This window comes from Oryx dammah, unplaced genomic scaffold (genome assembly GCF_014754425.2).
Source record: "Oryx dammah isolate SB20612 unplaced genomic scaffold, SCBI_Odam_1.1 HiC_scaffold_23, whole genome shotgun sequence".
NCBI classification, from domain to species: Eukaryota; Metazoa; Chordata; class Mammalia; order Artiodactyla; family Bovidae; genus Oryx; species Oryx dammah.
The window spans coordinates 61,238,429-61,253,328 of NW_024070207.1; the positions used below are offsets into that span (position 1 = coordinate 61,238,429).

At 38.4% G+C, this 14,900-nt stretch overlaps 1 long non-coding RNA gene across 1 annotated transcript in view; it reads right to left on the reverse strand.

Annotated features, from left to right (window-relative positions):
• Window positions 1–5,917: 5,917 nt before the first annotated feature.
• The window catches only part of LOC120881897, a 60,836-nt gene continuing 51,853 nt past the window's right edge, over window positions 5,918–14,900 (reverse strand). Inside the window, exon 3 of the long non-coding RNA XR_005725355.1 lies at window positions 5,918–6,111. This is a non-coding gene — a long non-coding RNA (uncharacterized LOC120881897). The remainder of the gene's footprint in view (window positions 6,112–14,900) is intronic.

Genomic DNA, 14,900 nt, shown 5'->3' on the forward strand with positions numbered 1-14,900 from the left:
GGGATTAAACATGGGTCTCTTCCTGCATTGCAGGAAGATTCTTTGTTGTCTGAGCCACCAGAAACTGTTTCTGCATATAGCCAACACTCAAATGATTTTGGAATTAAATCAAGTTTACAATGTTAAATTCTAGAAAATATTAACTACAAAGGAATAGGGTCATCTTTATGAATGGATGAATGGAAGTATGAAAAAATAAATGAATGAACTAGCTACACCTTAAAAGAAGTGTTATTTTGATAAGGAAAAAAAGTCATGGTAGTAAATTAGAAGTGGAGAAAATATTATGATAAAAATAATAAAGATAGAATCATACATGAAATATTTAAAGATAAATTAGTACAGGGATCACATAAAAGAGAAGGATATGATAACAGATGAGTATGAACTAAGAAGGGTTGTGAATGGTTGTGTAACAAGTTTAGACTATGTTCCCTGGATAATGGTGAGTGTTTGAAGGTTTCTGATCAGTTTAATACTTATTTTGGAATAACACAGCAACAGTGGTAAATTCTAGTTGAATAGAAAAGAGATTTGAGTTGACCAATCCATTAGTAGCTAAACAAATAGTCTACATATATAAATAAATATGGATCTGAATTTCAGTGTTGGCACTGGAAATGTTAAAGAAAAAACAGGTTACAGCACTATTGAAGATAAAATTACAAGATCTGATGAACAAACACATATGGACATTGTATGGAGAACAATAAAACAATACAATATATCTTACCTGTTCAGAGAAATGTTTTAGTAATGTAATATGTTTAACGAGGTGGTTTTTCAGACTGGAAAATTCTGACATGCAATCAAATGGAGGGCTGCCAGGGAAAGATGACAAGACATTCTATCAATCTCAGTTTCACTTAATGCAACAACTTTATACCATAGAAAAGTGAAAATTATAATCCACAATATGTACAGCTTTACATTATTTTGAAAGAGTGTCGAGTGTCAAGTGTCAGCTAAATTTAAAACATCACAAAGTTACATCAAAAAATAACAGAAGGCTTATATGGAAGATGATCAATGTGATATATCATTGGCCTCAATAAAGTGATAGGATGATAAGTGCACAATTTACAGCAGTTATTCCTATTTTCAAGTTACTATAGGTAGAAGGTAGAGTATGTAAGTTTTCAGTTTTGTATTTTCTTTGGCTAGTTTACTATACAGATGATTATATGAAAAAAGGAAAAATGAAAAGTATCAAATATTAATTAACTACCCACAAGTAGATTATCTACCACTTGAAAAACAGATTGGCTGTTGGCAACTCATTTTATTTGCCACAATTGAAGAAAGATGTATTTTACTTAGGATACTATAACCAATTGAAAAGTTTTGGCTTTATTACTTTTGTCAGGCATAGCTCTTAGCCTTCTGTGGTTTGGGGAAGCTGTAATCACAAGTACTAATTCAAATGAGGTGATAAAACCTACATACTTTTGTTGGACAATGATCACTATTACAATCTAAAAATGAGAACAATTTTCAGAATGACATTTGTAAAATAAATTAACAAGCATTACAAGGCTGAAACCATATTTGCCCTCACAAGGGAAATGAAGTTTTATTTTTAAAAATTAGCAAGAAAAAGTAATTTATAAGCACTTCTCCAAATTCCTAGGAGATTGCAGTCCCTAGATTTTATATGAATGTGCTATTTTCTGGAGATCTATTTCTAAAACACATAAGAACATGGGCAATGATTCAAATCTCTTCTTATAAAAATTATATAAATGTATGTGGCAAATATAGCTGCCAGATCCACAGGATAATCTCCTTTAACTATGTCCAGAGTATGAAGCATGTGAGCAAAATTTCTTAGGCTGTTTTTTCACTTCTTATTTATTTCTGGATCAAAACAATGAGCAAATAGGCAAGAAAATATTGGGTCACCCTCTTACCATCTCACCCTACCCTATCCCTCAATTCTCAACATGAAACATGCTCAATTTATGGTTCCTTACATGTAGAATCTTGCATAGTTATTCTTTGATAAGTAGTCTTGCATTACTACATTATGCTTCTCAATAAATTTTGTCACAAATTATATTTACCTCAAAAAACAATTCACTTAAAATTTTAATGACTAATGCCAATATAAAATAGAGAAGCCCTTGTAAAATGACTGAAATTTACATTTAGTAACATAAGAATTCTTAATACCTATAATTTCTATAATAAATCTTTTTTTAGTTACATTTTTATTTTTATTTTTGTTAATATAAATTTATTTATTTTAATTGGAGGTTAATTACTTTACAATATTGTATTGGTTTCTTAAAATCTTTATTCTATTAGTAATAAAGTAGAACTTAAACTTAGCTATCTCATCTATATCTAAGCTTATAATGCTGGCAAAGTCAACCTTCCAGTACTCTTGCCTGGAAAATCCCATGGACGGAGAAGCCTGGTGGGCTGCAGTCCATGGGGTCGCTAAGAGTCAGACACGACTGAGTGACTTCACTTTCACTGTTCACTTTCATGCATTGGAGAAGGAAATGGCAACCCACTCGAGTGTTCTTGCCTGGAGAATCCCAGGGACGGGGGAGCCTGGTGGCCAGCCATCTATGGGGTTGCACAGAGTCAGACACGACTGAAGCGACTTAGCGGCAGCAGCAGCAGTTCAGTCAAAAAGTTCTCTGTTGTTCAGTAGCTAAGTCGTGTCTGACTCTTTGCGTCCCCTGTCCTCCTCTATTTCCTGGCGTTTGCTCAAATGAAAAGTTCTAGTAACTCACAAAAAAGGCTAATACTTTTAGGAAAATATAACAAATGGTAATTGTTCATGGGGAGAGATCATATAAGCACATTCCCCCCCCCCCTTTTTTTTAATGATGACATCTTGATCCAACTCCTGCTGTGCGAGTGCTAAGTTGCTTCAGTCGCGTCCAACTCTTAGTGACCCTATGGACTGTAGCCTGTCAAGCTCCTCTGCACATGGGATTCTCTAGGCAAGAATACTGGAGTGGGTTGCCATTTTCTCCTCCAGGGGATTTTCCCGACCCAGGGATTGAATCCGTGTCTCTTCTCCTGCATGGGCAGGTGGGTTCTTTACCACTAGTGGCACATATACACTTCAATTCTCAAAAGTATTATCTCTACCACCAAGGTGACTCATCAGACTTATTTGTTTCTAATAAAGCTGAAATAAATTTTAGGCCTGAAATCATATTTTATTACATCAGGTAAATTAACAGCTTGAACCACAATTTAAGAAAATATGATATTAAAACTAATGAAGCAACATTTACATTTTAACAGAATCTTTCCTCTGTTTTCTTTTAGAAACACAGAGATTAGGCTAATTTTAGGATAAGCTATAGAAATAATTTTTTCCCAATGACACAATTACTCAATTTCAGAAAGCAAAGAATGAACAGTTCCTTAAATTGACACTCCAATTCCTCCAGCTAGCACAGATATTTGGTAAGGGGGACTTAATTTACTACATAAGGAAAGCAATTAGGCTGAGCCCCAACAATTCTTAAAATCCATGTAACTCTCTGATGAGTCCTTGACAGAATTTTCAAGACATCTGGACTTCCCTGAAGTCTGGAAAATCAAAAGCAATTAAAGTTAAGAAATTTTAAAATATTAAGTTGTTTTGTAGCAACCATGACCAGTGCAAAACACATCATTGTTTTTTAATGTGTTTCATTCATAATATTTTATGTATTCAAAGATAATATATCGGATGTTCAATAAGTCTTCAGCTTAGTAAAATTATCATTCAGTATGAAAAACTTTTATTTAGTCCTCAAGGAAGGACTATGAACATCTGTCATGTAGTAAATTGGAATTTAAAACCTTGAAGCAGTTGGAAAAGAAGATGCTGAGATGACCCATAAATATGTCATATGCAAATGCTGTTATAGGAAGTCATTGGTATAATTACAGAATTTATTGAAAGAGTAATCTGACTGATTATCTTTAGGACTATTCAATATAAAATATTGTAGGAGTAATATAACTCCCATTTAATCTTCCCTGGTTCCAGTGATGAAAGTAAAAAAAGCTCTCAAACTGGTGATGTAGTAATATTATACCAGAGAGTGCTTCTTAACACTAATATCATGATGTGAATTTTGTAATGAGACTACTTCAACCAAATGAAAATTTAATACTGTGAGTTTTCCATCACAAATGAAGCAGATTATATCCACTATGGAGGTCTTCATGTTGCCACTACCTAGTCCTATAGTTATCTTTGCTATCTGTCAATTATCCTTTTCCCTATTTTCCTTAAGCTGAATTTATTCCAAGGATTCCATTATGTCCTTTGTCTTAGCTTGTTACAAGATACATGTTTGTAAGGAGCTCAGAAGAGAGGAAGCTAAGGAACTGATGAATGTCCTAAATTTTTTCCAATATTCAATTTGGAATTTTTTGAACAAGTGTGTCAATCATTTCATCCCCTTTTTATATGAATAAAATGGGGTTGTCAATCAACTATGAATTGAAATGAAGAGAAATGATAATAAAAGAGCAAATAACAAAGAGGGAAGAAAAAAGTATCATGACTTCCTCTTTTACTTCTCTGATTTGATCATAAAAGCATACTTCCCTCTCTTACTATCTAACTTCTCCATCTTTGGGACATAACACTTTCCAATAGAAGAAGCAAATGGCCTAGATTATATATATATAATATTTCATTTGTGTATAGAATATAGAGTTGACTAAAGTCTTTGATTAAAAATAATTAGAAAATGGAAATATTAATATATTACCTACAGATTATTATCAAAACAAGAATAACAATCATTAGCCTTTGATTTTCATAACTCTCTCTTAGTAGTAGAGAGTTTTACAACCAGAACTGACTGGTTTATAAATATTTTTACTATAATTTATATATATACATTTATATTTATACACGCTATTGCTACTGCTAAGTCGCTTCAGTCATGTCTGTCTCTGTGCGATCCCATAGACAGCAGCTCACCAGGCTCCCCTGTCCCTGGGATTCTCCAGGCAAGAATACTGGAGTGGGTTGCCATTTCCTTCTCCAATGCATGAAAGTGAAAAGTGAAAGTGAAGTTGCCCAGTCGTGTCCGACTCTTAGCGACCCCATGGACTACAGCCTACCAGGCTCCTCCATCCATGGGATTTTCCAGGCAAGAGTAGTGGAGTGGGGTGCCATTGCCTTCTCCGATATATATACATATATATACTTAAATATTTGCTGTTTTTTAGTTACTAGGTAGTAATTGACTCTTTTGCAACCACATGGACTATAGCCCACCAGGCTCCTCTGTCCATGGGATTTCCCAGGTAAGAATACTGGAGTGAGTTGCTATTTCCTCCTCCAAGGCATCTTCCTGAACCAGGAGCAAACTTGCATCTCCTGCACTTGCAGGCAAATTCTTTACCACTGAGCCACAGGGGAAACCTATATATATATATATATGTATATGTATATATGTAATACATACACACACACACACATATGCACACTCACATACATATACATGTGCAAACACACACACACACGCATATATATATATATGAAAAAACTATTTTGTCCAGATGTGATAATTTAAAACTTTTTTGTAACTGTTATGTGTCCCTGAAAGAGTTCAGAGAAACAAGTACTCTTTCTAACGACACAGTAGTTTGATCTATAAAGACCAAAATTAATCCTTTGTAAAACAAATACTTTTTCGGTAAAGTGATTTTTTTTTTCTGTTTAAAGTCAGATGATCAAATATTGTTTACTTAATGGGAATTATATAAATGTGTTCTTTACCCTATGGAAATATTAGAGTATAAATAAAAATCTTTTAATGTCTTTGAAACATACTGTGGAAATAAAATCCAATTCCTACTTAAAAATTTTGAAGAGATAGAAAGAGGGGGAAATGCAACTATCTGAAAGCTTTACAGATTACATATTAATAATTACCTTTGCAGAATGTTTAGTATCATCTTGACCGTATTAATCACTTCAACAGCAGCAGTAAGAATGTTATCAGGTGGTTGTTCATAAATGCCATGTAGAGAACGCTCCCTTCTTCTTTCCGATATCATGACAAGAACACGGTCAACAGCATGCTCAAGATGTTCACTTTGTCTTCTGAATCTGGTAGGCATCTCTTTGTCACTCTGAAATTAAAGTGGGAGTTTGGGGGGAAGAAATGAGGCAGCGCTTATCTAACACACTATAAATGTGGAATAGATTCAACAGCAACACCATTTAGTCAAAGTAATGTAAGAGGTGCAAATCAGACACTTTTCATTATTTACATATTGTTTCTGGTAATGCTTATATCATTCATGGTAATTGTTATCTAAAGGGCATGAAAAGAATAAGATTCATCCACGGAAATACTGAGTCATGTTATTTTCAGTCAGTTCAGTTAAGTCGCTCAGTCATGTCCAACTCTTTGCGACCCCATGAATTGCAGCATGTCAGGCTATGTTATTTTAGAATGTGACAAAAACTACTTGCCTGTAATTATGATATGTTAATTCTGGTACTGACTTATTAGTAAACTTACCTCATTTTCTTTTTAAAGTATAATCAACTAAGGGGAAAACTTATACCACTCTGTATTCTGGAGAGGATTGGGTATAGATCTAAAAGACAGGAAAGGGAATCCTTACTTTTAATTTATCTTGGAGCCCTGTAAAATATGAGAGCTGGTATTTTTTTTTTTTTTTTTGAGAGCTGGTAATTTAAACACACATGAGCTGTAATATTATTCAGTAATAAATACAGCACTTCAAGTAATTAGACACTTGTCTTATTTACCTATTTTCTCTGACTGAATGTGTATACATATACTCACTTTTATAAGACTTTGTCCAGAGTTTCATCAAATGGCTATTTGAAATAACAACAGAGTTGCAATAATGGCCCCATGTAGTCTCTTCTTTAAAAGAAGTTACTCTAGCTTCCTCATTAAATGGTCAGGAAATAATCTGTGATTTACTAAGTAGTGAGGACATTTAATAAAAAGGATCTCTTCCCTTTTAGTCTTTGAAATTTTGAGGTATAGGAAAATTTTGTTTAATTATGAAAGAGATAAATATACAACTATTTCTGTCCTGATTTCAATAAGATATCACATGAAAATATCATATTAATATGATTTCTATAAAACCATAAAACCAAGTGCATAGCTAATCAATAATTACTTAGTCCTAATAAAAGTCTATCATGTAACATGTTCAGATGTTCAACCTTAGTGTTTCACTTTAAATATCATGAAACAACATAAACACAGATCATTGTACAGACTTCTGATGAATAGCTTGGTTTTGGTAGTATTCACCTTTTTCAAATAAGCTTGCTTTGCATTTGTTGATTGGCAAAATAATATGTGCATTGGCATTTTTAAATTTTTTTCAAAGTGTTTCAGCATACAAAGATAAAAGTAATAGAAAATTATGGCTTCTACTTTTCTTATTTATGGCTGTCAGAATGAAAGTATCAATGCCAACATTTAAGATATAAACCTAAGCATGCTTTTACTTTCATCTTCTGCTTCCCAACCTTCTTCTGCTTTCATTGATATAATTTAAATTTTGAATATAAACTATTATCATTAATATTTTAAATATTGATGTTATTCAGGTATATACTTTTACAAAGGTTTATACTTTCAGGAAGTTTTTCTAAGCCTATAACCATATTAATGAAGGTTATTTTGAAAAACTGTACTAGTTTAATAGCTCATTGTCCATTCTTTTATACCAAAACATGTCTGTTCTTGGATTATTTATCTTTGGTCAGCTGAAACACATCTTCCTGTAATTTTAAAGAATTAATGGGTTCAGGATGGGGAACATATGTACACCCATGAATGATTCATGATAATGTATGACAAAACCACTACAATATTGTAAAGTAATTAGCCTCTAATTAAGATAAGTAAATTAAAAAGATAAAAATAAAAATGTAAGCCTTTAAGAATTAATAGGATTGAAGATGGCAGAGGAATAGGATGGGGAGACCACTTTCTCCCCCACAAATTCATCAAAAGAACATTTAAACGCCGAGTAAATGCCACAAAACAACTTCTGAATGCCAGCAGAGGACATCAGGCACACAGACCATTGTCTTCAAAAACAGGTAGGAAAAAATACAAAAGACAAAAAAAGAGACAAAAGAGGTAGGGACGGAGCTCCATCCCGGGAAGGGAGTCTTAAAGAGAGAGGTTTCCAAACACCAGGAAACACTCTCACTGCCCAGTCTGTGGCGAGCCTTGGAAGCGCAGAGGGCAACATAAGATGGAGGGAAAATAAACAAATAATTAAAACTCACAGATTACGAGCCCAAGGTAACTCCCCCAGCAGAGAAGCACTGCAGACGCCTGCATCTGCCACTAGCAAGCAGGGGCTGGGCAGGGAGGCGTGGGCTGCATTGCTTAGATCTGGCCCTAATGCCCCGAGTGTAATCAGAGAGAACTAATTTGGGCTAGCAAACCAGACTGTGGGATAGCTACCACGTGAAAAGCTCTAACATAAGACAGCAACAAGACCATGCATAGAACAAAGGATGGAACAGAATTAGCTGGCTGCAGACCATTCCCCTCTGGTGACAGGCAGCCAGAGTGAGAAGGGCAGGAAGGGGGCAATCGCAGACCCAGAGAGACATTATCTACCAAACTACAAGCAAACTTCTTTGCTAACTAAGACTTCTTGGGATTCTGGACAGTTATCATCCGTCTGAAAAGGTGCACCAGTTGTACACCCAGAAAACCAAGCAGCAGGGATGGGAGAGATCATAAATTGCAGCAACAATGCTCGCCAAACACCCGAGCTACTCGGACCTGGGAAGGGCACGAAGCGGAGGCCCAACTGAGTCTGCGCCTCTGAGGACTACCTAAGTGCCTGAACCTGAGCAGCTTAGACCTGGAAGGTGCATGCAGCCCAGGGCCGGCCTCAGATGGTTCCAGCAGAGCAACCTAGAGCCTGAGCTGTGTGTGCCCCAAGCGTGGGCAAGTCCAGTGTGGCTGAGACACTGCAAGCATACGCCAGTGTTATTTCTTTGCAGCGTCCCTCCCTCCTCACAGCAAACTGAACAAGTGAGCCTAACACAAGTGTCCACCACCACCCCCCTTGTGTCAGGGTGGAAACCAGACAATGAAGAGACCAGCAAACAGAAGAAGCTAAACTAGAGGGAACTGCCTTGGAAGTGACAGGTGCAATAGTTTAAAACCCTCTCATTACTAATGACTACATAGGAAGGGGCCTATAGATCTTGAGAAATATAATCCAGACCAAGGAACTATCCGAAAGTGAACTGACCTGACACTGCCCACAACAACACCAGAGAAAGTCCTAAATATATCTTTACTATTTTTATGATCATTCTTTTTTTTTCAACTTTTTTAAAAAAATTTAACTCCCCTATTATTCCTTTTCCATTTTTATAATAGACTATTAATTTTCTAAAGAAAAAGACCCTATTTTTAAAGCAAATGATATATATATATATATTAATAATTTTGTGACTTTGGTTTTTTTTTCCTTCTTTTCTTTAATATTGTATTTTCAAAAATCCAAACTCTACACTAGATTATTAATTTTTGCTTTTTGGTATTTGTTATCAATTTTCTACCTTTAAAAACCCAATCTTCAGTACCCATTTTTACTTGAGAATGAGATTACTGGCTTGACTGCTCTCTCCTCCTTTTGACTCTCCTTTTTCTCCACCAGGTCGACACTGTCTCCTCCTTCTGCCTTCCCTTCTCTACCCAAATCTGTGAATCTCTGTGTGTTCCAGATGGTGGAGAACACTTCAGTTCAGTAGCTCAGTCGTGTCCAACTCTTTGCAACCCCATGAACTGCAGCACGCCAGGCCTCCCTGTCCATCACCAACTCCTGGAGTTCACTCAGACTCACGTCCATTGAGTCAGTGATGTCATCCAGCCATCTCATCCTCTGTCGTCCACTTTTCCTCCAGCTCCCAATCCCCCCCAACATCAGGGTCTTTTCCAATGAGTCAACACTTCGCATGAGGTGGGCTAAGTACTGGACTTTCAGCTTTAGCATCATTCCTTCCAAAGAAATCCCAGGGCTGATCTCCTTCAGAATGGACTGGTTGGATCTCCTTGCAGTCCAAGGGACTCTCAAGTCTTCTCCAACACCACGGTTCAAACGCATCAATTCTTCAGCACTCAGCCTTCTTCACAGTCCAACACTCGCATCCATACATGACCACAGGAAAAACCATAGCCTTGACTAGACGGACCTTAGTCAGCAAAGTAATGTCTCTGCTTTTGAATATGCTACCTAGGTGGGTCATAAATTTTCTTCCAAGGAGTAAGCGTCTTTTAATTTCATGGCTGCAGTCACCATCTGCAGTGATTTTGGAGCCCCCCCAAAATAGTCTGACACTGTTTCCACTGTTTCCCCATCTATTGCCCATGAAGTGATGGAACTGGATGCCATAATCTTCATTTTCTGAATGTTGAGCTTTCAGCCAACTTTTTCACTCTCCTCTTTCACTTTCACCAAGAGGCTTTTTAGTTCCTCTTCACTTTCTGCCATAAGGGTGGTATCATCTGTATATCTGAGGTTATTGATATTTCTCCCAGCAATCTTGATTCCAGTTTGTGTTTCTTCCAGCACAGCGTTTCTCATGATGTACTCTGCATATAAGTTAAATAAGTAGGGTGACAATATACAGCCTTGACGAACTCCTTTTTCTATTTGGAACCAGTCTGTTGTTTCATGGCCAGTTCTGACTGTTGCTTCCTGACCTGCATACAGATTCCTCAAGAAGCAGGTCAGGCGGTCTGGTACTCCCATCTCTTTCAGAATTTTCCACAGTTTATTGTGATCCACACAGTCAAAGGCTTTGGCATAGTCAATAAAGCAGAAATAGATGTATTTCTGGAACTCTCTTGCTTTTTCCATGATCCAGTGGATGCTGTCAATTTGATCTCTGGTTCCTCTGTCTTTTCTAACACCAGCTTGAACATCAGGGAGTTCACGGTTCACATATTGCTGAAGCCTGGCTTGGAGAATTTTGAGCATTACTTTACTAGCATGTGAGATGAGTGCAATTGTGCAGTAGTTTGAGAATTTTTTGGCATTGCCATTCGTTGGGATTGGAATGAAAACTGACCTTTTAGAGTCCTGTGGCCACTGCTGAGTTTTCCAAATGTGCTGGCATATTGAGTGCAGCACTTTCACAGCATCATCTTTCAGGATTTGAAACAGCTCAACTGGAATGCCATCACCTCCACTAGCTTTGTTCGTAGTGATGCTTTCTAAGGTCCACTTGACTTCACATTCCAGGAGGTCTGGCTCTAGATTAGTGATCACACCATCGTGATTATCTGGGTCGTGAAGACCTTTTTTGTACAGTTCTTCTGTGTATTCTTCCCACCTCTTCTTAATATCTTCTGCTTCTGTTAGGTCCATACCATTTCTGTCCTTTATCGAGCCCATCTTTGCATGAAATGTTCCCTTGGTATCTCTAATGTTCTTGATGAAATCTCTAGTCTGTCCCATTCTGTTCTTTTACTATATTTCTTTGCATTGATCACTGAAGAAGCCATTCTTAACTCTTATTGCTATTCTTTGGAACTCTGCATTCAGATGTTTATATATTTCCTTTTCTCCTTTGTTTTTCACCTCTATTTTTTTCACAGCTATTTATAAGGACTGCCCAGACAGCCATTTTGCTTTTTTGCATTTCTTTTCCATGGGGATGGTCTTGATTCCTGTCTCCTGTACAATGTCATGAACCACATTCCATAGTTCATCAGGCACTCTATCTATCAGATCTAGGCCCTTAAATCTATTTCTCACCTCCACTGTATAATCATAAGGGATTTGATTTAGGTCATACCTGAATGGTGTAGCGGTTTTTCCTACTTTCTTCAATTTAAGTCTGAATTTGGTAATAAGGAGTTCATGATCTGAGCCTCAGTCAGCTCCTGGTCTTGTTTTTGCTGACTGTATAGAGCTTCTCCATCTTTGGCTGCAAAGAATATAATCAGTCTGATTTTGGTGTTGACCATCTGTTGATGTCCATGTGTAGAGTCTTCTCTTATGTTGTTGGAAGAGGGTGTTTGCTATGACTAGTGCATTTTCTTGGAAAAACTCTTAGTCTTTGCCCTGCTTCATTCCGCATTCCAAGGCCAAATTTGCCTGTAACTCCAGGTGTTTCTTGACTTCCTACTTTTGCATTCCAGTCCCCTATAATGAAAAGCACATCTTTTTTTGGTGTTAGTTCTAAAAGGTCTTGTAGGACTTCATAGAACCATTCAACTTCAGCTTCTTCAGCATTACTGGTTGGGGCATAGGCTTGGATTACGATGATATTGAATTGTTTGCCTTGGAGACGAACAGAGATCAATCTGTCATTTTTCAGATTGCATCCAAGTACTGCATTTCAGACTCTTTTGTTGACCATGATGGCTACTCCATTTCTTCTGAGGGATTCTTGCCCACGGTAGTGGATATAATGGTCATCTGAGTTAAATTCACCCATTCTAGTCCATTTTAGTTCGCTGATTCCTACAATGCCAACATTCACTCTTGCCATCTCTTGTTTGACCACTTCCAATTTGCCTTGATTCATGGACATGACATTCCAGGCGCCTATGCAATATTGCTCTTTACAGCATCGGACCTTGCTTCTATCACCAGTCACATCCACAGCTGGGTATTGGTTTTGCTTTGGCTCCATCCCTTCATTCTTTCTGGAGTTATTTCTCCACTGATCTCCAGTAGTGTGTTGGGCACCTACTGATCTGGGGAGTTCCTCTTTCAGTATCCTATCATTTTGTCTTTTCATACTGTTCATGGGGTTCTCTAGGCAAGAATACTGAAGTGGTTTACCATTCCCTTCTCCAGTGGACCACATTCTGTCAGACCTCTCCACCATGACCCACCTGTCTTGGGTTGCCCCACGGGCATGGCTTAGTTTCATTGAGTTAGACAAGGCTATGGTCCTAGTGTGATTAGATTGACTAGTTTTCTGTGAGTGTGGTTTCAGTGTGTCTGCCCTCTGATGCCCTCTTGCAACAGCTACCATCTTACTTGGGCTTCTCTTACCTTGGGCATGGGGTATCTCTTCACAGCTGCTCCAGCAAAGCGCAGCTGCTGCTCCTTACCTTGGGCGAAGGGTATCCCCTCACTGCCATTCTTCCTGACCTTCAACGTGGGATAGCTCCTCTAGGCCCTCCTGTGCCCACATAGCCACTGCTCCTTTGATGTCGGGTTGCTCCTCCTAGTCACCGCCCCTGGCCTTGGGCGCCCTTGACCTCGGATGTGGGGTGGCTCCTCTTGGCCGCTGCCCCTGGCCTCAGACGCGGGGTAGCTCTTCCCAGCCGCCACCCCTGGCCTCATATGCAGGGTAGCTCCTCCCGGCCACACCCGCTGACCTAGGACGTGGGGTAATTCCTCTTGGCTGTTCCTGCGCCGTTGCAGCCTGGCACTCTCAGCTGCTGTCCCTGACCTCGGACATGGGGTAACTCCTCTTGGCCACCGCCTTTCGGGCATGGGGTCCTCCCAGCTTCTGCCCCTGACCTCGGACTTGGGGTAGCTCCTCTTGGCCGCGCTTACTGTGCCAGTCGCAGCCACCCGCGCTTAATGCACCTGTTGCAGCTGGGAGCTGATTACTGGCTGGATCTGCCTTTCTTCTCTCATTCCCCTCTTTTATCCTCCTGGCCTCCTCTGTCTCCTTCCTCTTTCTCCTCTTCTCTGTATAACTCCATGAACATCTCTGAGCGGTGCAGACTGTGGAGTGTACATAAGGAAATTATTATTGGCTAGCTTGCTCTCTCCTCTTTTGATTCCACCTCATCTCATTCGGGTCACCTCTAACTCCCTCCTCCCTCTTCTATTCTCCATGTAACTCTGTGAACCTCCCTGGGTATTCCTCACTGTGGAGAAACTTTTCATCTTTAACCTAGATGTTTTATCAATGGTGCGGTATAGAAGGAGAAGTCTTGAGATTACTATAAAAATAAGACTGAAAAACAGAAGCAGGAGGCTTAAGTCCAAATCCTGAGAACATCGGAGAACTCCTGACTCCAGGGAAAATTAATTGATAGGAGCTCATCAAATGCCTCCATACCTACACTGAAACCAAGAACCACCCAAGGGCCAACAAGTTCCAGAGCAAGACATACCGTGCAAATTCTCCAGCAACACAGGAACACACCTCCGAGCTTCAATATACAGGCTGCCCAAAGTTCCCCCAAAACAACTGACATCTCATAACTGATTACTGGACACTTCATTGCACTCCAGAGAGAAGAAATCCAGCTCTACCTACCAGAACATCAACACAAGCTTCCCAAGCCAAGAAACCTTGACAAGCCACTGATACAACCCCACACACAGTGAGGAAAATCCACATTAAAGAGAACTCCACATACGGCCAGAATACAAAAAGGCCACCCCAAATGCAGCAATATAAACAAGATGAAGAGACAGAGGAATAGTCAACAGGTAAAGGAACAGGACAAATCCCCACCAAACCAAACAAAAGAGGAAGAGATAAGGAATCTACCTGATGAAGAATTCTGAATAATGATAGTGAAAATGATCCAAAATCATGAAATAAAAATGGAATCACAGATAAATAGCCTGGAGACAGGATCGAGAAGATGTAAGAAAGGTTAAACAAGGACCTAGGAGAAATAAAAAATAGTCAATATATAATGAATAATGCAATAAATGAGATCAAAAATACTCTGGAGGCAACAAATAGAAGAATAATGGAGGCAGAAGATAGGATTAGTGAAATAGAAGATAGAATGGTAGAAATAAATGAATCAGAGAGGAAAAAAGAAAAACGAATGAAAAGAAATGAGGACAATCTCAGAGACCTCCAGGACAATATGAAACGCTCCAACATTCGAATCATAGGAGTCCCAGAAGAAGAAGACAAAAAGAAAAACCATGAGAAAATACTTGAGGAG